The sequence below is a fragment of the Cannabis sativa genome, chromosome X, assembly GCF_029168945.1.
Source record: "Cannabis sativa cultivar Pink pepper isolate KNU-18-1 chromosome X, ASM2916894v1, whole genome shotgun sequence".
Taxonomy (NCBI): domain Eukaryota; kingdom Viridiplantae; phylum Streptophyta; class Magnoliopsida; order Rosales; family Cannabaceae; genus Cannabis; species Cannabis sativa.
Genome location: NC_083610.1, coordinates 62408900 through 62432381, shown reverse-complemented (window position 1 = coordinate 62432381; position 23482 = coordinate 62408900). Strand labels below are relative to the sequence as shown.

General features: G+C 41.9%; 1 non-coding gene across 1 annotated transcript; it reads right to left on the bottom strand.

Moving 5' to 3' along the window:
• Window positions 1-2896: 2896 nt before the first annotated feature.
• LOC133032879 (small nucleolar RNA R71) lies at window positions 2897-3003 on the bottom strand. The gene has a single exon (XR_009685464.1). It is a non-coding gene; the product is annotated as a small nucleolar RNA R71 (small nucleolar RNA).
• Window positions 3004-23482: the final 20479 nt, after the last annotated feature.

The following is a 23482-nucleotide window of genomic DNA, read 5'->3' as shown; positions in this document are numbered from 1 at the left end:
CGTAATTGATAAATTACGCTTAATATAATCATTTAATATATTCTCACTAAATACCGTAAGTAAGATCATAATCTTACTTCATTACCAAAATAAATTAAATATTGTATTAATTTCTTGGATATTACAACTATCCCCTCCTTATAGAAATTTCGTCCTCCAAATTTATCTAGACAACTCAGGATACTACTCATGCGACTGCAACTTTAATTCTTAAGTTGCCTTTAATGTTGTTGTTCATTCACAACGCTTTTGCTAACATTATTGTCTTTATTTTGCAGTACTCCCTCTTTTCTAGTCCAAGAACCTGAATCTACTATTCCTTAGATGACAAGTCTAATTAAAGTTTTATATTTTCGTAACTCAGTATACGAATCGTATCTGCCTCATAATTCTGAACATTGAATTACCAATTGTAAATTTCAGGTAAGGCAGAGGGTATGGCTAGCTGATAAGCTACCTAATCTCCCCGTTTCCAGAAACCCAAACATACCAATAAATCTGAGACTTAACTTTCCTTTCTTCCCAACATGGAATTTAATATCCCTATACGCTAGATCAGCATAACTCTTTCATTCAATCTATAAAGCAAACATACGAACTCGAATCTTTCCTATGGCCTCAATCATTCTTAGATCGCATCAGATCCAAGGTTCCTTCGTTCACTGACATTACTCCAACGAATGGGTAAATGATTGATAACTCTAAGATTTAGAGTTATTTTCATATCTTTAAGCTTGAATTTAATGTGAATTGTGGAGCAATTAATGTCTATATTGTGTAATTGTGTTTAGTTTGTTGTGTCTTTGTAATAAATGGAAGTGTGTGTGTTAGTAAGTGTTAGATGGACTTATGTTGTTGTTTTTATGTGTTTTAAGCAGAAAAAAAATACAAGAATAGGTATTTGGAAATGTTTGGGACAAGGAGAAAAAGGAGCAGAAAAATGATTATTGCTGACTGGCATTGCTATAGCAATCATCGCGTAGCAATTTGTCAGCCCAGTAAGTTTATTTTGGCAGATAGTCCAGCTGGCTTTAATGAAAAGAAAAACGAGCTGAGGTGGCGGAATTTGGCTATTGACTCAACAAACATGTGGAAAATGAAGGACAAGTGGGTGATGATTGGGATTTCCAATTAGGGTAAACTTTGGTACCCTAATTGGGGTGCAAAAAGAAAAAGAGGAGGTCATATTAGAAGAGTGGCTGGCTGCACTTGAAAAGTGTACGAAAACTTACAGCAAAAAAAAGTTCTAAGTATAGAGAAAGAAGAGAGTACAAAGAAAGAAGAAGAAGATTGAGAAGAAGGAGAAGAAGGCAACATTCAAAGAAAGGATTTGAGCTCACCACTCATCTCTCTTGCTCTCCACTTCGTTTTGTATCATTTTCTTCTCTTTAAGCTTTTCTTTAACTTCATGAACAATACATTTTCTAGTTTTGAGTTTTTAATTTCAGCTATGAACTAAACTTTTTGAGATTTGGGTGGTTATAAACTCTTTTATGGACTAGTGTTTTGACTTTGCAATGATGAAGTAATCTTGACTTAGTTCAATTAGTTGTGATGAAATGTTGAATGAATGTTAATTCTTGGCCATTTTTAACATTTAGCAAGCTAGATCTTACTTGGAAAAGTAAGACCTAGTCGAACCCTTCTAATTGATGCATGATTTTTACCTTTTCTTTTAGGTATTAATTAGTAGTGAAATAGGAATATTTTGCTACCATGTATAACTAAGGATTTGATGCTTTATTGGGCTATTTGTGATCTAAACTGATGTAGGAATGCATTGTGAGATTATGAATGGTTATTTGCAAGTTTTGGAAAAAGCTTGCTGTTTTTTTTTAAATTTGTTAACTCTGCCAGGATTGCTGAGTCATTGCTGGGTCATTGCTGTATCAACTGGGACATACAAGTGGAAATTAATCACCCAAGTCTATTTTCCTAATCTGAAATTACCACCATTTTAATCACTTTTAGTTTCTTATTCTTAGTTTATTTAGTTTAAAAAATTAGTTCTCAAGTTTAGATTCAAGGCTATAAATTTTTCTTGTGAATTGATGTGTGATTTTATTTTAGTTTTATTTGAAATTCTTGGAATTACGTTTAGTTGATTTAACATTATTTAGTAAAAAGTCCCTGTGGAGACGAACTTTGATTACTTATCATTGTATTACTTGTTTGTGATTGTGTACACTTGCGCAATTATAAAGCAATATAATTTTCACAACAAGTACTTTTTAGCGCCGTTGCCGGGGACTTTAAGTTCTAAATTTTGTTTTATCAACTAATTGACATTCTAAGAATTTTTGTGCTTTTAATCTTGCTGGTTTTTCTTTGAAATCTCAGGTATCTATAGTGTATGGACCAACAAGAGGACTTTGAACTTGCTCCTATTGATCCCGAGATTGAACGCACATTCCGAAGAAGAAGAAGGGTTCAAAAGGCTAAGGGCCGAGACATCATGGCTGAAAATTTTGATGATGATGGGGTTGCTCAACAAATTGTTAACACCATCATATTGGCAGATGATCGAGCAAGGGCTATAAGGGAGTATGCAGCCCCCATGTTTAATGAGCTCAATCCAGGCATTGTGAGGCCTGAAATACAAGCACCGCACTTTGAGCTCAAGCCAGTGATGTTTCAAATGCTCCAAACCGTGGGGCAATTCAGCGGGTTGCCAACTGAAGATCCTCACCTCCATCTCCGTTCATTCTTGGAGGTGAGTAATTCTTTCAAGATCCAAGGAGTATGTGAAGAGGTGTTAAGGTTGAAGCTATTCCCATTCTCACTACGAGACCCAGCTAGATCATGGCTCAACACTTTGCCACCTGATTCTGTGACCAATTGGAATGACCTTGCTGAGAAGTTTCTGAGGAAATACTTTCCTCCTACTAGAAATGCAAAATTCAGAAGTGAGATCATGTCTTTTCAGCAACTTGAAGATGAGTCCACAAGTGATGCGTGGGAGAGGTTTAAGGAACTTTTGCGAAAGTGTCCACATCATGGCATACCACATTGTATTCAGATGGAGACTTTTTATAATGGCTTAAATGCAGCTTCTCGAATGGTGTTAGATGCATCGGCCAATGGTGCTATTTTGTCGAAGTCTTACAATGAGGCATTTGAGATTTTGGAGACCATTGCAAGTAACAACTACCAATGGTCCAACACAAGAGCTCCAACAAGTAGAAAAGTGGCGGGAGTCCTTCAGGTAGATGCAATAACAGCTTTGACAGCTCAAATGGCTTCCATGACGAATGTTTTGAAGAATTTGAGTATTGGGAACGATAAAAATATTCAACCAGCTGCTGCCATTCAAAGTGATGATGTCTCATGTGTGTTTTGTGGAGAAGGGCATGTGTTTGAGAAGTGTCCATCTAATCCGGAGTCCGTTTGTTACATGGGAAATCAGAATTTTAACAGAAACAATGGGGCATTCTCAAACTCTTACAATCAATCTTGGAAGAATCATCCTAATTTGTCTTGGGGAGGTCAAGGAGCAAGCTCAAGCACCGCACCAGCCCAAGGAAGACAAGCATATCCACCGGGTTTTTCACAACAACCCCGACATTCACAACATGCTCAAAATGCCCAACCAAGTTCTTTGGAGAGTTTAATGCGGGATTATATGGCCAAAAATGATGCGGTGGTACAAAGTCAAGCTGCCTCTCTTCGAAACTTAGAGTTGCAACTTGGACATTTGGCAAATGAATTAGAAGCTAGGCCGCAAGGTTCTTTGCCTAGTGACACGGAGAATCCAAGGAGGGATGGGAAGGAGCAATGCAAATCCATTCACTTGAGGAGTGGCAAGCATCTGAAAAATTCCGAGGAGGAAATAAAGGGTAGTGGGGAGCCCACTTCAATCCAAAACGACCAAAAATTGAGTAAGAAAACTACCCAGGAAATTGCTGATACCAGACCAGTTGATACAGCATCGGGTCAGCAATCTGACAGTCAGCAATCCGCACCAGTATGTACTAAACCACCCCTTCCATTTCCTCAAAGATTTCGGAAACAGCAGCAAGATGGGCAATTCAAGAAGTTTTTAGATGTGTTGAAGCAGCTCCATATCAATATTCCCTTGGTGGAAGCATTGGAGCAAATGCCGAACTATGTCAAGTTCTTAAAAGACATTTTGACGAAGAAAAGGAGGTTGGGGGAGTTTGAAACTATAGCTCTTACCGAAGGATGCAGCGCCATGTTGAAAAGTAAGGTTCCACCGAAGTTGAAGGATCCGGGTAGTTTTACAATTCCTTGTTCTATTGGGGGGCGGGATGTTGGAAGAGCTTTATGTGATTTGGGTGCAAGCATCAACCTCATGCCTATGTCGATCTTTAAGAAGTTGGGTATTGGTGAAGCACGTCCTACAACTGTTACATTGCAACTTGCTGACAGGTCCATGGCCCATCCGGAAGGAAAAATAGAAGATGTTCTAGTACAGGTTGACAAGTTCATTTTTCCAGCTGATTTCATCATACTAGACTATGAAGCTGATAGAGATGTGCCTATTATCTTGGGTCGACCATTCCTTGCTACCGGGAGAACTCTGATTGATGTGCAAAATGGGGAGCTCACAATGAGGGTGAATGACCAAAAAGTCACCTTTTATGTGTTCAATGCTATAAGATTTCCGGATGAGATAGAAGAGTGCTCCCGCATAAGTGTAATTGACTCGATAGTGGCTGAAAAATTTCACAAGGAAGCTTGGAGGGATGAGAAATTTATAAGTTCTTTTGATGAGCTTGAAGACTTGAGTGAAGATGAAGACAACCAAGCTGCTTGGGTGGAGCCATTGCAACCTATTCCTAACTTCAAGAAGCCCTTTGAATCTTTGGAGTTGAAGGAAAGTAATTTTAAGCCTCCAAAACCCTCCATCCAAGAACCACCGAAGTTGGAGTTGAAACCCTTGCCAAGCCATCTGAAGTATGCCTATTTGGGGGAGAATGACACGCTACCAGTTATTATAGCATCAAACTTGGTAGTTGAAGATGAAGGTGCTTTGCTAGAGGTGTTGAAAAAGCATAAGAAAGCAATCGGGTGGACTATGGCGGACATAAGGGGTATTAGTCCCACGATTTGCACGCACAAGATACTTTTAGAATCTGGTTGTAGCAATTCTGTTGAGCATCAGCGAAGATTGAATCCCGTCATGAAAGAAGTGGTGCGAAAAGAAGTGATCAAGTGGCTAGATTATGGTATTGTGTACCCAATTTCGGATAGCTCATGGGTTAGTCCTGTTCAATGTGTGCCCAAGAAAGGAGGAGTCACGGTGGTGGCTAATGCAAACAATGAGTTGATTCCTACTCGAACCGTGACCGGTTGGAGGGTGTGTATGGACTACCGGAAGCTAAACAATGCTACTCGGAAGGATCATTTCCCGCTGCCATTTATTGACCAAATGTTGGATCGTTTGGCGGGAAAAGAGTTTTATTGCTTTCTTGACGGATATTCGGGTTACAATCAGATTTCTATAGCACCGGAAGATCAAGAGAAAACCACCTTCACTTGTCCATATGGTACCTTTGCCTTTAGGAAGATGCCATTTGGATTGTGCAATGCTCCCGCGACTTTCCAAAGATGTATGATGGCTATTTTCTCGGATATGGCTGAAAGTATTTTGGAGATATTCATGGATGACTTCTCTATCTACGGGGATTCATTTGGGGTGTGTTTGGAGAATTTGGAAAGAGTGTTAGCAAGATGTGAAGAAACCAACTTGGTGCTTAATTGGGAGAAATGCCACTTCATGGTTCAAGAGGGTATTGTGTTGGGTCACAAGGTGTCTAGCAAGGGGATAGAAGTTGACAAGGCAAAGCTAGAAGTGATTGAGAAGTTACCAGCCCCTACCACGGTGAAAGGCATAAGAAGTTTCCTTGGACACGCGGGTTTCTATAGGCGCTTCATTAAAGACTTTTCTAAGGTGTCCAAACCCTTGTGTAACTTGCTAGAACAAAATAGACCATTTGAGTTTACCGCTGAATGTAATGAAGCATTTTTGAAGTTGAAGACAGCTCTTGTTACGGCCCCCGTGATTGTAGCACCCGATTAGTCATTGCCCTTTGAACTCATGTGTGATGCAAGTGATTTTGCCGTTGGGGCTGTTCTTGGGCAGCGGAAGAATAAGATCTTTCATTCCATTTATTATGCAAGCAAAACTCTTGTTGATGCCCAAATTAACTACACCACTACTGAGAAAGAGTTGCTAGCGGTGGTTTTTGCCTTTGAGAAATTCAGATCGTATCTTGTGGGAACCAAGGTGGTTGTGTATACTGACCATTCGGCAATCAAGTATTTGATAACCAAGAAAGATTCTAAACCGAGGCTTATTCGTTGGGTTTTGTTGCTACAAGAGTTTGACTTGGAAATTCGAGACAGAAAAGGGACAGAAAACAAAGTGGCGGATCAGCTCTCTAGGTTGGAAACTAACAATCACAGCAGCCACTTAGAGGGAGAATTACAAATTCAAGACTCATTCCCAGATGAGCAACTGCTAGTGGTAGAGCAAACACGGGTACCATGGTATGCAGACATTGTCAATTACTTAGTTGGAGGTGCCTATCCACCTGATTTTACCAAGCAGCAGCTCAAAAAGTTCCTTCATGATAGCAAGTTTTATTTTTGGGATGAGCCATACTTGTACAAGCAGTGCCCCGATCGTATTATGCGGAGATGTGTGCCAATGGGTGAAGTTAGAAGCATCTTGGAGCATTGTCATTCAGCTCCTTATGGTGGCCATTTTGGTGGACAACGCACGACGCCCAAGGTTTTTCAATCCGGGTATTATTGGCCTTCTATTTTTAAAGATGCTCATGCTTTTGTTCAACAATGTGATCGCTGCCAGCGAGTTGGAAATATCTCCGCCAGGAATGAAATGCCTCTTAATTGTATCTTGGAGGTGGAGTTGTTTGACGTGTGGGGTATCGACTTTATGGGACCTTTCCCACAATCCTTTGGGAATCTCTACATTCTAGTGGCGGTGGATTATGTGTCAAAGTGGGTGGAGGCAATTGCTAGTCCCAAGAATGATGCTCGAGTGGTTATGAAGTTCCTTCATAAACATGTTTTTACAAGGTTTGGGACTCCTAGAGCTTTGATAAGTGATGAGGGAACACACTTTGTGAACAAAGTGTTGGCTGCCCTCTTGGCAAAATATAGTGTAAAACACAAAATTGCTACTGCCTATCACCCACAGACTAACGGGCAAGCTGAAATATCTAATCGGGAAATTAAAGGCATATTGGAGAAGGTTGTAAATCCCAACAGAAAAGATTGGTCCCAACGCCTCGATGATGCACTTTGGGCGTATAGGACAGCATATAAAACTCCTCTAGGCATGTCTCCATATCGCCTAGTTTATGGGAAAGCATGCCATCTTCCCGTAGAGTTAGAACACAAGGCGCTTTGGGCACTAAAAAATCTCAATATGGATATTTCAGCAGCTGGAGAAGCAAGAAAGTTACAGCTGAACGAGTTGGATGAATTACGTTTGTTTTCATATGAGAATGCTAAATTGTATAAGGAGAAGACAAAGAGATGGCATGATGATAGAATCAAGGAAAGAGTTTTTGCAAAAGGACAAGAAGTGTTACTCTTTAATTCAAGGCTCAAACTCTTTCCTGGAAAATTAAAGTCCCGTTGGTCTGGCCCGTTTACTGTGCAAGAAGTGACTCCTTTTGGTGCGATTACAGTGAAAGATCAACAATCCGGGAGGGAATTTAAAGTGAACGGGCAGCGGCTGAAACACTATTGGAGAGGCGAGGTCAATCGAGAGAAGACCTCGATTTCTTTAAAAGATGCTTGATCATTGTAATTTGGGGTGCCTAAAGAAAAAAAAAAGAGAGAAAAAAGATTGAATTGAAAAAGAATGAAAAAAGAAAAAAAATTTCTCAGTGAAAGGCACCCCTTGAAGAAAAAAAAAAGAAAAAGAAAAGCAAAAGAAAAAAAATATATAAAAAAAAAAAAGAAGAAAGAGAAAAAAAAAATTATATCTTTATATATTATAATTAGTTTAAATAATTGTCATGGTGAAATTGAAAATTTTCTTTTCTTTGTGCAGAGAATCAAGTGAAAAAGGCTGTGGAATGAAGAAATTTTGATTTGGGCAAAAGCACTAAGTTTGGGGTGTCAGGTTGCTGTTCAGTTGCTATAGCAACAGCTTAGCAAGAAGTGTTTTGGTATTAGGCTGATCAAATGAACTGGGGTTTGAAAAAATAAAGTGAATGGTCTGTCAGAAAAAAAAAACATGTGATTTTCATGTTGTTCATGATTCAATCATTGGATAGGTCTATTATTGTTCAGACAAATTATTTGAGGTTGTACTTTAGTGTTGAATTGAGTGAGCCCAAGTAATTTTTGGAGATACAAAGACCCCACTTCACATTATTTAAATCAGTTTTGGGCCAAATTCTTTGGTCAACTGGGCCCCAGCTAGTTTGACCAGCCCAATTCTTTGGTCAGCCCACCCTCAACCCTACCACATTCAACATCAACTTCTTCATTTCTCTTGAACAACCCTCCAGCCAAGAACCAGCCGAAGCTTCCTTCATCCAACCCTACCATATCATCATCTTCATTTCTCATCCCTGTACCACCCGAAGCCACCACCACAACCCAGCCGTTCCCTCCATCCATTCAACCACGAATCCAGCCTCCAAACCCGTAACCTCCACCGTGACTACCTACAACATCAGCTCACCACTTCACCCACTTGACTAAGTTTCCACCCAACCACGAAACGGAGTCACCATTCGACTCAACTCAGCCACTTCATTCAACAGCAGTAGCACCCCCGAAGTCACCCAAGCACTCACCATTCGAACCATCTCTGTTCACGCCAAGCTCGACCCAGCCGCCTGACCACTCGCACCAGCAGCTCACAAGTCGACCCAACCTCCATTTCACCTGAAACCGAACCCAAAATCTCACCTAAACCCGAGCTTCCATTTCATCCATTGAAACCGTAGCCACCAAATCACACCTAGCCTCCAGTCCCTCGACCCAGCCGAGCCACCTCCAAGCTCGAACTTTCGAACTGCACCACGACCTCACCACCATCTCGCACCAGCAGCTCACCAGTCGACCTAACCCCCACCACCAAAGTCAACAACCCAACAACATCACGGCTTCACCAGCAACACAGCAACCGAGAGTCCTCTGTCAAGCCAAGTTTCTCAGCCAATCTAAGCTAAGTTCTGATTTGGTGATTTCATTTCAAAATTATTTTGGATTAAAGTGCATAATTGGTGGCTGTACTTGAACTGCTAGTGTTCTATTAAATGGTGCTTGAGATTGTCATTGTGATTTAAGTGTGGTAGCAGTAGTGTGATAATGTTAATTTGGATGATTTGAATTGGAATTTGGTGGAATTGTTGAAGACTATTGGGCTGAGAAAGATTGGTGAATTTGAGAAAAGTATTGATTGTGAACAGAGTGATGCGTGGAAAATGATTTCTTTGGTATAAAGGAGTTGATTGGGTTACATTGATCGTTTGGAATTGGGGTTGTCACTTGGACATTGTTGGTGTGCATTTGAATTTCAAAATTGCTCTCTGCAGTGTTTTTTTTATTATGGTGATAATTAGTGAAATGGTGTGAATTGGCAGTGGTAATGTTAGAAATAGTGCAAGTTTGAACTGATTTGTGGTGTTGGATAAATTAGACATTGGAAGAGTTCCACAGGGGAAGTATCATGGCCAAGTACTACATGGATTGTGTGTAAGGTGTCAAAAGTTACTTGGTGTGGTGTGAGTTGGCAAAAGTAGTAGTTTTTGAACAAGAGTGGGTTGGAGACAGTGAAGTACATTGTAAGAGATCTTATTGTGTTGAGGGGCAGCAGTGAGTAAGACAGCAAAGAAGAAATTCATTGTGTTGGGGTAGTGTGCAAGTGAAAAGAAAAGAAAATGCCCAAAGTTAAGAAGACCGCCAACAAGAATAAAAAGAAATCACTGCATGAAATTCCTAAATTTCATTGCCCGGCAGCTGAGACAAAGTATCACGAGAAGGTGGACAATCGGGAATTTTATATGGAGCGTGGATTAGTAGCCGATATTGAGGATATTGATGAGTTGCCCGAATGGGTCAGTGCAACGATTCATAAGCGAGATTGGGGACTTTTTGTCCAACAAAGAGAGCAGGCGGTCATGGAAGTTGTCAAGGAATTTTACGCCAACTTCCTATCCCAAGAATGGCCCACTGTAGTGGTGGTGCGTGAAGTCCCAATCTCATTTTCAGCTGCAGCAATCAACGACCTGTTTGGGTTACACTCTGTCGAGTGCCAATACTCCGCGCAAAAAGGGCAGGTGAGCGACGAGACTGTGGGTGACATGATGCCGGTGCTCGCTAAGCCAGGATCTGAATGGAGTTTTGATAATTATGGCAATCTTCGATTTCGGCGCACTGATTTGTAGCACGAGTTGAAATGTTGGTATACATTCGTGCAAACTGCCCTCTGCCCTACTTCACATGATTCGACCGTCAGCAGAGACCGCGCCTGGATGTTCTATTGCATTAGAATGGGCTGGGATGTTGACGTCGGGGCTGTCCTTGCCCAAGAGATTGCTGATTGTGCACACAGGGGGAAGGGGAAGTTATTCCTCCCTGCTACCATCACTGCTCTTTGCCGCAAGGCAGGTGTACCCATATGGAAGGAAGAAGGCGCCCTGAATCCTCGGGGGCCTATCAATTTTGGTCCACCTCGAGCCCCGAAAACAACGCCTACCCCAGCGACGTCCTCCGCCACGGAGCCTCACGTAGATCGCTTTGCTCGCTTTGAGCAAGTGCAACAACAAATGTGTGGTCGATTGCACGCGATGTGGGATTACGAGCAGAAGCGCGACGCCGTCATGGAACGTGCATTCAAGAGGACTACGCCCCGTTTTGATCCCAAGTTCCCGGACTTCCCTCAGCATGTTCTAGACCCGTGGGGAGGCCCATCAGCTTCGAACACAGAGGAGCCCCACGAGGACTCCGAGTAGAGGGAGTTTTTCTCATACCTAAGCTATTTTTTTTTATATTTTTTCTGTTTTGTGTTGTTTGTTTTTTCGATTGTATTGTGCTAGTTGTGTGCTGTTTTTGTGCTTGGAACTTTTATTCTATGTTGTTTATGTGGTTGTTAGTTTGGCATTGAGAGTTTTTTTTTTTTAAGTGTTTCTGTGGCCTAGTGTTCTGCTCGATGATGATACTTTCCGCCCATTCCATTATTGTTGCTGCCTAATTTTACTTGTTGCCTTATCATGCTGCATTGTTGGATATTATGGATGTTTCCCTTCGTCTCTCCTCACTAGTTTATACTTGTATTTATTCCACCATGCTTTGCCTTTCTCATACGATTATTTCACATGTAATTTTAGCATCTAGAATTGGTTAGTGCATCTCCTTGAAGTGAAATCCTAGTAGACTTGTTCCTTAGAAATGATTTAGGCCTTCCTTGAACGTTTGAGCCTTTCTAACCCTCCCTATCAATCAAGTTTTCCCTAGTCACCCAAGTTTGAGCCGTTAGCCTCGTTTTGTTGTGCAACCCAATCACACATATCCCATCCATCCTAAATTGCATTTCCCCATATGTCCTAACTTAATTGCTCACTTGTCAAGAGCCAAGTTTCACATTAAGTTTGGGGTGAGTGCGGTGAGTGTAATTTGTGGCAAGCTAATTCAAGCTAATTCTTAAGTTGCCTTTAATGTTGTTGTTCATTCACAACGCTTTTGCTAACATTATTGTCTTTATTTTGCAGTACTCCCTCTTTTCTAGTCCAAGAACCTGAATCTACTATTCCTTAGATGACAAGTCTAATTAAAGTTTTATATTTTCGTAACTCAGTATACGAATCGTATCTGCCTCATAATTCTGAACATTGAATTACCAATTGTAAATTCCAGGTAAGGCAGAGGGTATGGCTAGCTGATAAGCTACCTAATCTCCCCGTTTCCAGAAACCCAAACATACCAATAAATCTGAGACTTAACTTTCCTTTCTTCCCAACATGGAATTTAATATCCCTATACGCTAGATCAGCATAACTCTTTCATTCAATCTATAAAGCAAACATACGAACTCGAATCTTTCCTATGGCCTCAATCATTCTTAGATCGCATCAGATCCAAGGTTCCTTCGTTCACTGACATTACTCCAACGAATGGGTAAATGATTGATAACTCTAAGATTTAGAGTTATTTTCATATCTTTAAGCTTGAATTTAATGTGAATTGTGGAGCAATTAATGTCTATATTGTGTAATTGTGTTTAGTTTGTTGTGTCTTTGTAATAAATGGAAGTGTGTGTGTTAGTAAGTGTTAGATGGACTTATGTTGTTGTTTTTATGTGTTTTAAGCAGAAAAAAAAATACAAGAATAGGTATTTGGAAATGTTTGGGACAAGGAGAAAAAGGAGCAGAAAAATGATTATTGCTGACTGGCATTGCTATAGCAATCATCGCGTAGCAATTTGTCAGCCCAGTAAGTTTATTTTGGCAGATAGTCCAGCTGGCTTTAATGAAAAGAAAAACGAGCTGAGGTGGCGGAATTTGGCTATTGACTCAACAAACATGTGGAAAATGAAGGACAAGTGGGTGATGATTGGGATTTCCAATTAGGGTAAACTTTGGTACCCTAATTGGGGTGCAAAAAGAAAAAGAGGAGGTCATATTAGAAGAGTGGCTGGCTGCACTTGAAAAGGGTACGAAAACTTACAGCAAAAAAAAGTTCTAAGTACAGAGAAAGAAGAGAGTACAAAGAAAGAAGAAAAAGATTGAGAAGAAGGAGAAGAAGGCAACATTCAAAGAAAGGATTTGAGCTCACCACTCATCTCTCTTGCTCTCCACTTCGTTTTGTATCATTTTCTTCTCTTTAAGCTTTTCTTTAACTTCATGAACAATACATTTTCTGGTTTTGAGTTTTTAATTTCAGCTATGAACTAAACTTTTTGAGATTTGGGTGGTTATAAACCCTTGTATGGACTAGTGTTTTGACTTTGCAATGATGAAGTAATCTTGACTTAGTTCAATTAGTTGTGATGAAATGTTGAATGAATGTTAATTCTTGGCCATTTTTAACATTTAGCAAGCTAGATCTTACTTGGAAAAGTAAGACCTAGTTGAACCCTTCTAATTGATGCATGATTTTTACCTTTTCTTTTAGGTATTAATTAGTAGTGAAATAGGAATATTTTGCTACCATGTATAACTAAGGATTTGATGCTTTATTGGGCTATTTGTGTTCTAAACTGATGTAGGAATGCATTGTGAGATTATGAATGGTTATTTGCAAGTTTTGGAAAAAGCTTGCTGTTTTTTTTTGAAATTTGTTAACTCTGCGAGGATTGCTGAGTCATTGCTGTATCAACTGGGACATACAAGTGGAAATTAATCACCCAAGTCTATTTTCCTAATCTGAAATTACCACCATTTTAATCACTTTTAGTTTCTTATTCTTAGTTTATTTAGTTTAAAAAATTAGTTCTCAAGTTTAGATTCAAGGCTATAAATTTTTCTTGTGAATTGATGTGTGATTTTATTTTAGTTTTATTTGAAATTCTTGGAATTACGTTTAGTTGATTTAACATTATTTAGTAAAAAGTCCCTGTGGAGACGAACTTTGATTACTTATCATTGTATTACTTGTTTGTGATTGTGTACACTTGCGCAATTATAAAGCAATATAATTTTCACAACAATGATCATTCTTTCCATAAAGCATATTATACAGTGCCACATCAACAGTACTCTAACAACTGTTATTATATGAAAACTCAATCAGCGGAAGATGCTTATTCTAGGAATCCTCAAAATCTATCTCAAATGCTTGTTACAGACTCTCTCAGCATTTAGATGTAAACTTTCAATCTCAATCTGAGATAATTACTTTCAGAGCATCACAAGGTTGAACTATTCCTTTGACAAATAGATTAGTACACCAATCCACCATAAACATATTCCACTCTAATTAAGAAACTGTACTGATCTTACATGTCTTAGTTACTCCCAAGTATAAAGAGTATATATAGTGTAATACAAAACTCATTTAGAACCTTCTATTCAATATCCTTATCTGACTGATACACCAACCTTATTTTTATATCATAAAATTCCTTCAAACAAAATCAAAAGTCTTTTGTCAATCCAGTTCCAAGCTCTTCCATGTACTTCTAAAGTTTGAAGTCCCTCCACTAGGCAACATTTTTTTTTCTTTCCAACAGATTAAACTACAATGTAATATTAACAAGTTTTCCCATCATGAACTCAATCCCTGTTCTGCTTACATTTCTAGCAACCTTTGGTAAGATCTTTTCGTTATACAAACTTGTCTTAGACCGCTTTAGTTTAAAGTACCGATTACTAATTCTCCTCCCAAAAAGTTGGGAATCACACGATTCTAATCTTCAATCAGCTCTAACAATCATCACTGCCTCCTAATTAAATATTTCAAAATGATAAGATATTTGAGGCTCTTATGATTTGTATAAACTTCGTACTTTTGCCAAATAGGTAAAAGAGCTAAGGTCCCATGGCAGAAGCCACTACTATCGATTCAAAACCATAACTAAAATACTATTACTCACACTTCTTCAATCATTTAGAAGCACACGCAATAACTCTTTTAGACTGTATCAAAATACAATATAATCCTTGTTTAGAAGTGTCACATCAAATAACAATTTTCCCTTCACTGTCTGACAATATTAACACTTGGGGAAGGGTTAACCTCTGTTTCAATTCTTTCGATTTGATTCCACTAAGGGCGTAGACAACCCTCAACAAATATTCTATAGCATCCTATTAGTTCCAGAAAACCTCTCACCTTCACTACAAATTTGGGGTCAACAAAACTCGCGTTTCTTATATTTAGCACAAAACTTATGCTTCCAGAGATGTTACAACACCATCCAAAGATGTCTCTCATATGTTTCCTATGAATGGGAAGAAATCATAATATCGTTAATGAAGAAAACTACGAAGTCATCGATACAAAAACTATTTAGGGAATATCCTCCTTTCGAGTCTTCAACTGGCAATTACCAGATCAAAGATCAATCCTACCCTAAACTTGTTCAACATAACATCTGTTGACTTCGCTTTTACCCAATCACAATGAGTCTTTTTGATAAGCGATAAACGATATGTCGTAATAAGAATTTGTAGTAAAGCAATAATAAGACACAAAAATTTTATAGAGGTTCAACCTCGAGCAGTTCGGTAATAGCCTAATCCTCGTTAGTTGTATTGACTTAAGAATAAGGAAGAAGATTCCTTTTCCTATAGCTCTTACAATAATATCTCTGAATATATAATTCTTAGATAGCCTTAGCTTATAGCGTTTCGGCGTATAATTTCTCGCTTTCTCTTGCCCAGTGAACATTCCTCACTATTTATAGGGCTGGAAACTTGAGGAGGAAGAGTTTCCTCTCTCGTTACAATGCGCATAAACAGAAAGATCGTGTGATCAATGCTGCATGCAAGGATCGTGGGATTGAGGCTGAATACACCGATAGTGGGATCATGTGTATGCCACATCCACACAAGTTGATCCCTGAGTTATAGGGATTGAGCTGGGGACTCACGATGCGTTTAGTTGAATTCGCTAAGTGTTGCTCATTCTGCAGGGCTCGTCGAGTATTCCATTCTGGATATGCCAGCGAGGCATCCTGCTCGGCATGTTGATCTGAACAGATGCTCTAAGTAGAGTCCACGTGTCACCATTCTCGTGATGCCACGTTAGAATGCCAAATTTGGGATAACATTTGCCGCCCAAGTCTATACAGAACCTCCGAGACTCGATTTGAAGCTGACTGGGCGTCCCTTCAGTTTTCGGCTAATTAATGCTCTGACAATTAATATTTTGAAAATCTAAATTTCTCTCTCCACGGCTCACGATTGCACTCAATTACTTTTGATTTCCCATATTCGCTTTTGAGGCAGGAAGTCGAGGCATCTAAGGTTCTTTTACGTACAATTACCCTTTTGCCTGTAAATACTTGGAGTACTGGCACATTACCTCATTTCATCACCCTTCGTTGTTAAGTAAACTTTCAGAGCGAAAAGAGAAAATTTTCTGGCTTCAGAGTTGCCAAAGTGCTTATAGACGTTTGCTGGCTTGCTTAAACCCGGACATTCGAATCTTTGAGTAAGTTTCTGGTTCCCTTTATGCTTTTCCTTTGCATGCTTACGCTTTGAATGTAACTTCGTTGTAGAAAGAACACTTTAGGAAACCTTAGGGTTTGAAACTTCTCCGACTCTTCTTTTCCATGTCCTTGTGTTAGCTTTCAGCCGTAAGGCTTATTTTAGCATTGCATTGCGTCTGTTTTCCATTTTGCTTATTCCAAGCTTCATGAACTTTCTTGCCCTAACTCAAGAAAAACTTTCTGACTTCCTGAGTTTAGACTTTTCTTTGAACATGCTCGTTCTTTAATCTGTTAGGTACTCCTGGTCGGCATATTTGCTTGTTTGTTGTTTGATACTCCGTCCAACACTCATCTTGCGTGTTGTCTTTTGTAGATGAACCCAGGTGAGTCTTGGGAGCCTGAGCATCAAATCGACCAGGAGCTGCTTCAACTTCTGCACGAAGTCCACCCTTGTCTTCGTGCTAACTCTCCTTCTGATTCCGTATCCGGCCATAGGATGATGGCTCGTATGAAGAAAACTACGCGTCTAGCTGACGCTTCTGATCCCCATGTGGTTCGGCTCGCCACTCTGCCCGACGCCGAAAAGGATTTGGCGATCCCTATTGAGGAGGACCGTGAGGGGGATGCCGAAGTCCAGGAGGTTGAGGAGTTGGACGAGGCGCGTCCGGGCAGGCCTCCCACTGCTGAGGGAGAGGAAGAGATTGAACCCCCTAACTTTGGGGAGTACAATGAGGCTGGGCCGCCAGTTGATGCTGACGAGGACGTCCAGGTTGAGGGCGTTGACTACGTCAGTGATGAGCTTGCTGAGGCGGTTCCTCACAGGAGGTAGGGTGCCTTGGGAGCCAGGTGGGTAAGTCCTCCGTCCAAGATTTTGGAGGCACGCCTCCGCACTCTCGACCAGGACGGATACCTGGGCGAGCTGGACTGCTACATTCCCGCCCACGATAATCGCGCCACAAACCCTGATAAGGGGATGTGTGCCTGGTCGGGGGCTCACGACCAGTAAGGGGTGCTGATGCCCTTGCATAAGTACTTCCGGGATGTGGCAGACTTCTTCTGCTTCTGCCCGGCCCAGATTACTCCCAAGGGCATTAAGTATGTGTCTGGTTTCTACGTCCTCTACGCTTCCAAGGGATGGGATGCTCCTTCTCCCCACAAGGTCGCTTGGTTCTTCGACCTGAAGTCTACCCCCAAGCAAGGCAGGTCGGGGTATTTTTACTTCTCTCAGCCAGGCTTCAAGTGGTTGAGCGGGACGGACCACAAGGCCATCAGCAAAATAGGGCATTTTGTTGATGAGTACTTCATGGTGAAGTATCTGAGCATGACCTGGACTCGGTTTCAGTAGATCCCGACATATCACCGTCCTCCCCTCACTCTTGCTCTTAGGGATAGAGCTCCAAAACTTGCCCGGTTGCCGGCGGAAGACAGGGATATCATCCAGTTGACCTCCGACGAGAATCTGGTGCAGTACGGGCTTTACCCAGAGGACTTTTCTCCTAAGTCCGTGGTGGGGAGGAAGGGGAAATCTGATGCTGCCCGGCCCGAACGAGCTAATAAGGAGGATGAGCTCATTCAACTTAAGCGTGAAGCTAAGTTGAAGAGAGGTGCCAGTGCAAAGCAGTATGCTCAGGAGCTCATGAATCCTGAAGATTAAGCCAAGGTTGAGGCTGAGGCTGAGCAGGTGACTCCTTTGAAGAGGTAGAAGAAACTCCCAGGCACGCCCAGGCCTGTTAAACATGTACTTCACATAAGGGAGCCCATTTCACCTGTTCGGCCATCTCATCCCTATGCTGGAAAAGGGAAGGCTGTTATGGCTGAGATATCAGGTGATGATGGACTTCTGACTTTGTGGGCGGGCAGTCACTCTGCGCTTTACTTCTTTTTCAGCTTCTTGATTTTCATGCTTTGTATTTTCTGCTGGTTTGTGCTAACCATGCTGTTTTTGTTCTCTGCAGACATGTCTCGGCAGATGATCAACGCTTTAAGGAAGAGGATGAGCGGAAGCTCTAGCGCCTCCCCTCTGGCCAAGAAGTCTAAGGGCGGAGAGGGGTCTTCAGAGAAGAGACCTTCTAGAGAGGTTATTGACCTTTCCAAGGAGTTGACTGCTGCGAATCCTTCCACTCCCAAATCTGCCAAGTCTAGGGAGTCTGGGCCACCAACAACTGGGTCCGAACTAGTCAGGAGGGTCCCTGAGCGGGTGCAGGCACCAACTCCACCCGTGCCCGTGCTGCCTGAGGCAAAGAAGGGCAAGGAGGTGCTGGCTCACTACATGAACCAGCTGGTTCCTGAGGTCGGTGAGCAACTGGCTGGTGCTAACGACTCATCTCTGGATGTGTTGGTGGGCGGAGTCTTGAAGGAGCTCACCAGGGTTAGTCTTTTCTTTTCGATACTTCCCTTTTAGCTCTTCATACTTAGCTCCATATGCTGACTTTTTCCTTTATGCAGGTCAGTTTGAAGTTGGCTTACACCTACTCCCTGGCTAAACCTACTACTTCCAAGAGTGCGACTCTGTCCGACACCTTGAGGGCGGAGGCGGACTTGGCCAAGAAGGAAGCTAAGGAGGCCAGGGCAGAGCCTGCAGCTATTCGTCATGAGTTAGGTGAGGCCAACAAGAAGATGTTTGCCGTCGAGAAGAAGATCACCATGCTAACAAAGGACCTCGAGGTTGCTGATCGCTTTGAGGAAACCATCGAGACCTTATCTGCTGAAGTTGATCGTCTTCAGGATTAGAGGAGTTCTCTGCGGCAGGTCCTTCTTCGGCTAAAGGAAGATAAGGATGCTCAGGTGGCTGAGGCGGACCGTTTGAAGGAGAAGTTCAATGCTTTGGAGACTGTCGGCCTCGAGCTCTTCTTTGATTTTTGGAAGGCTAACCCCCAGGCCAACTTCGACTACTTGGGCGATGCCAAGGACATGTACCTCGAATACTGCCCGGCCCAAGTTGCCTATGGTGGGAAAGAGGAGGCTGCTTCAACTTCCGGCCAAGCTTCTAACCAGGCTACTGATGATTCTCCTTCTCGAACAACAGATCCTCCTGCTCCAGTTGGCTCAGAAGAACGGAACCCAGAGCCTGGGACTCCAGCTGTTTGAACACTGATCCTTTTATCTCTCCTGTTTATATATATATATATATTATATGGCCTCAAGGCCTTTAAGACATCATGACCGGCCAAGCGGTCTTTAAACGTGGAATTATTTTTCATTTTTTGGACAACGGGCTGACCGGGCAGCTTTTAATCCCGGTACTATATTCTCTTGTTATCCTTAATGAATTTCATTCTCTGTTTATAATTGCAGTGCAATTGTGATTGTTTTATGTTTACCAAATGCTTTGTACAGGTATAGGTGCCCCCCAAGTGACCGAGCAGACGTATGACGAAACCGTTTGTACGCACTTTAGGTAAATTATAATCATGCTGATTTTTTTGACTCAATAGAATTGGAAATACTATCTTTATTCTTTTATTCATCGAAAATGTATTTTTTATCGTAGTAACTTACATCAGAGCTAGTGATCTAATATGATCTTTTAAGCTTATCATGGCATAAAACAAATAAGAAACTGTACTTTAAAGTGGTCTACCCGACCTGAGTACTTTTGTTTCTGAAGCCTTTGCGCGTAGTCCACCCAAGAGGCCATTCACTTTGAAGCAAATGTTCAATAGTACTTTAATGTGGTCTACCCGACCTGAGTACTTTGAAAGGGTCTATTTGACCTGAGTACTTTGAAGTGGTCTACGCGACCTGAGTACTCATTGGTAGTATTTCCTAAAATGTTCTCCATTCCAATATCGTGGTACTAGAATAAGTTGCATTTTTTTGTCATACTTACCCAGTTTGTATGCTCCAGAGTCGAGAACTTCGACCACCTGATATGGTCCTTCCCAGTTGGGTCCTAGTACGCCTGACGTGCTGTCTTTGGTGTTTAGGAATACCCTTCGTAGGACCATATCTCCCACAAATAATTTATGAGCTTTCACTTGTTTGTTGAAATACCGAGTTACTTTTTGTTGATAAGCTACCAACTTTAAGTTTCCCGTTGCTCGTTTTTCTTCGATTTCATCAAGTGATTCTGCAAGGAGTATGTGATTGGTACCTTGATAGTACGTCAACCTTCTGTGGGATGGTGGCTCGAGTTCGACGGGAAGCATAGCTTCATAACCCTAAGCCATTGAGAATGGTGTCTGATCGGTTGCTATTTTTTGCGTTGTATGGTATGACCATAGAACTTCGGGGAGTTCTTCCGGCCAATTTCCTTTGGCATCTTCAAGTTTCTTCTTTAGTGTATCCTTCAAGGTTTTGTTGACTGCCTCAACTTGAATGTTTGCTTGGGGATGTGCCACTGCGGAGAAGCTTTTAATGATGTCGTGGTTCGCACAGAAATCAGTGAAAGAATGATTGTCGAACTGTTTGCCGTTGTCCGAAACTATTTTGTACGGTAGTCCGAACCGACATATGATGTTCTTCACTATAAAGTCTTGAACCTTCTTTGATGTGATAGTTGCGAGTGGTTCGGCTTCAGTCCACTTGGTAAAGTAGTCGACTGCTACCACTGCGTACTGCACTCCGCCTTTACCTTTAGGTAACTGTCCGATTAGGTCAATTCCCCAGATGGCAAAGGGCCACGAACTTTGCATTTGTGTCAGCTCATTGGGTGGAGCTCTTGGTATTTTTGAAAATCTCTGGAATTTGTCGCACTTCTTGACATAAGCTTTCGAATCATCAATCATCGTCGGCCAGAAGTAGGCTTGCCTTAGAATTTTCTTTGATAAGCTCTGTCCGGCTGCATGATTTCCACAGAATCTGTCGTGAACTTCATATAGAAGCCGTGCAGCTTCATTTTGTGTGACACATCTGAGTAATGGCATTGAGAATCCTCTTCTGTACATGATCCCGTCTACGATGATGTACCGTGTAGCCTTTCTTCTCATTTTCTGAGCTTCATTTCGGTTATCTGGGAGTTCCCCAGAGTTGAGATAGGCTGCTATTGGCGTCATCCAGTTTGGAGATGTGTCAATCATTTCGATTTCTTCCGTGTCGGTGATGCTAGGCTCTTCAAGAAACTGGATCGGGACCAGGTTCGCCTTGTCACTTATATTGCTACTTGCCAACCGGGCTAGCGCATCTGCTGTTGTATTTTCTTCTCTTGGAATTTGCCTGAGGTTGTAGCTTTTTAATTGTGCGAGCAGATCATGTATTTTGCTTAGATATGCTATCATTTTTTCTCCCTGAGCCTCGTATTTGCCAAATACATGATTTACCACTAGCTGTGAGTCACTGCAGATCTCGATGTGCTCGGCCTTCATCTCCTTCACTAGTTTGAGTCCAGCGATTAGGGCTTCGTATTCGGCCTCGTTATTGGAGGCTTTGAATCTAAATTTGACCACTGCATGCAAGTGTTGTCCCCCATGTGTGACAAGGGCAATTCCTGCGCCAGATAGCTGATCTGTGGCCGACCCATCCACATGCAGCTTCCAGGTCGGCTTGTTTTTAGTGTTGCTCGGCTGTGGTGTTGACTCGAGATCGCCTCATTTTTTCCTGTGCATTCCACCACAAAGTCGGCCAAGGCTCGGCCTTTGATAGCTGTTCGGGGTTGGAAGTTGATTTCGTACTGCCCCAGCTCCACCGCCCACTTGAGTAACCGTCCAGAGGCATCTGGCTTTTGCAGTATTTGTCGTAGTGGTTGATCGGTGTACACCCAAACAGGATGAGCTTGAAAGTAAGGCAGTAGGTGAGCTTTTCAATCAACGGATATGGGCCTTCGGCCTCGATGAGTCTTTTACTGGCGTAATAGATTGGATGTTGCACGCCGTCTTCTTGTCTGATTAGTACGGCGCTTATGGCATGCTCCGTTACTGCTAGGTATATCCCCAGTTCCTCACCGTCTAGAGGTTGAGAGAGGACGGGAGGTTTTGCGAGCTGTGCCTTTAGGTCATGAAAAGCTCTTCTGTTGATTTTGACACGAATCTGCTAAGTGCGGCGATTCAATCAGTTAGGCTTTGTACCTCTTTGATTTTTGTTGGGGAGTTCATATCCACGAAGGCTTGGATTTTTTTCGGATTGGCTTCAATTGCTCGATCATTGACGATGAAGCCTAGAAACTTTCCCGAGCTGACTCCGAAGGAGCATTTTAGGGGATTTAGTTTCATGTTGTATTTTTTGAGGACTTTGAAACATTCGTCCAGGTCGTCTATGTGCCCCCCAGCCTTTTTGGATTTGAGGAGCATATCATCCACGTACACTTCCATATTTCTGCCGATCTGATCTTTAAACATTTTGTTCACCAATCTTTGGTATTTAGCTCCGGCATTTTTAACACCAGACGACATGACTTTGTAGCAGTAGAGAGCAATATCTGTCCAGAAACTTGTATGTTCTTGGTCTGGTGGATGCATCTTGATTTGATTGTAGCCCGAATAAGCATCCATGAAGCTTAATATTTCGTGCACGGCTGCTGCATCGATGAGCTGATCGATTCTTGGAAGTGGGAAACAGTCTTTAGGGCATGCTTTGTGGAGGTCTATGAAGTCAATATAGACTCGCCATTTCTTGTTCGGGTTAGGCACGAGTACGGGGTTCGCGACCCAAGCTGGCTAAAAGGCTTCAATGATGAAGTTGTTGTTGCGCAGCTTTTCAACTTTGTCTTTTAGGGCTACTGCTCGTTCTTTATCCAGCAATCTTCGTTTTTGCTGAACTGGCTGTATGTTAGGATCGATATTCAGGACGTGCGAAATAATAGAAAGATCGATTCCGACCATATCCGCATGTGACCAGGCAAAAACATCTAGGTTTGCTCTCAAAAATTTTATCAATTCCGATTTTACTTCGAGCAACAAATCCTTTCCAATTTTCAGCTTTCTGGCCGGGATAGCGGGATCGATCTCGATCTCTTCTAATTCTTCCACAGGTCCAACATTGCTGCTTGGGTCCCCAAGTCGAGGATCCACATCTTCATCCTCGCCTTGTGAAGTTTCCTACTTGGGAATATTTATTCCCTTGTTCGGGCTCTGGCTGGAGGATACTTCCTTCTTAGCCTTGGCCACTATAAGGTTGTAACATTCCCAAGCAGATTGCTGTTTCCCTCTAAGACACCCTACCCTGTTTTTGGTTGGAAACTTCAGGCACGAGTGGAATATTGATGTGACAGCTTTTAAGTCATACAGGGCTGGTCGGCCTAGCATTACGTTAAAGGCTGAAGGAACATCCAATATCAGGAATTGTGCCATGATAGTTATGCTCGTTGGAGCTTGTCCAACTGTGAGGGGTAGCCGGATTTGTCCTAGAGGCGCAACTCCTTGGCTGGAGAAACCATAGGCAGGCTGAAGGCATGGAGTTAAATCCTTGAGCTGGAGCCCCATCTTCTTGTAAGCAGTCTTAAAC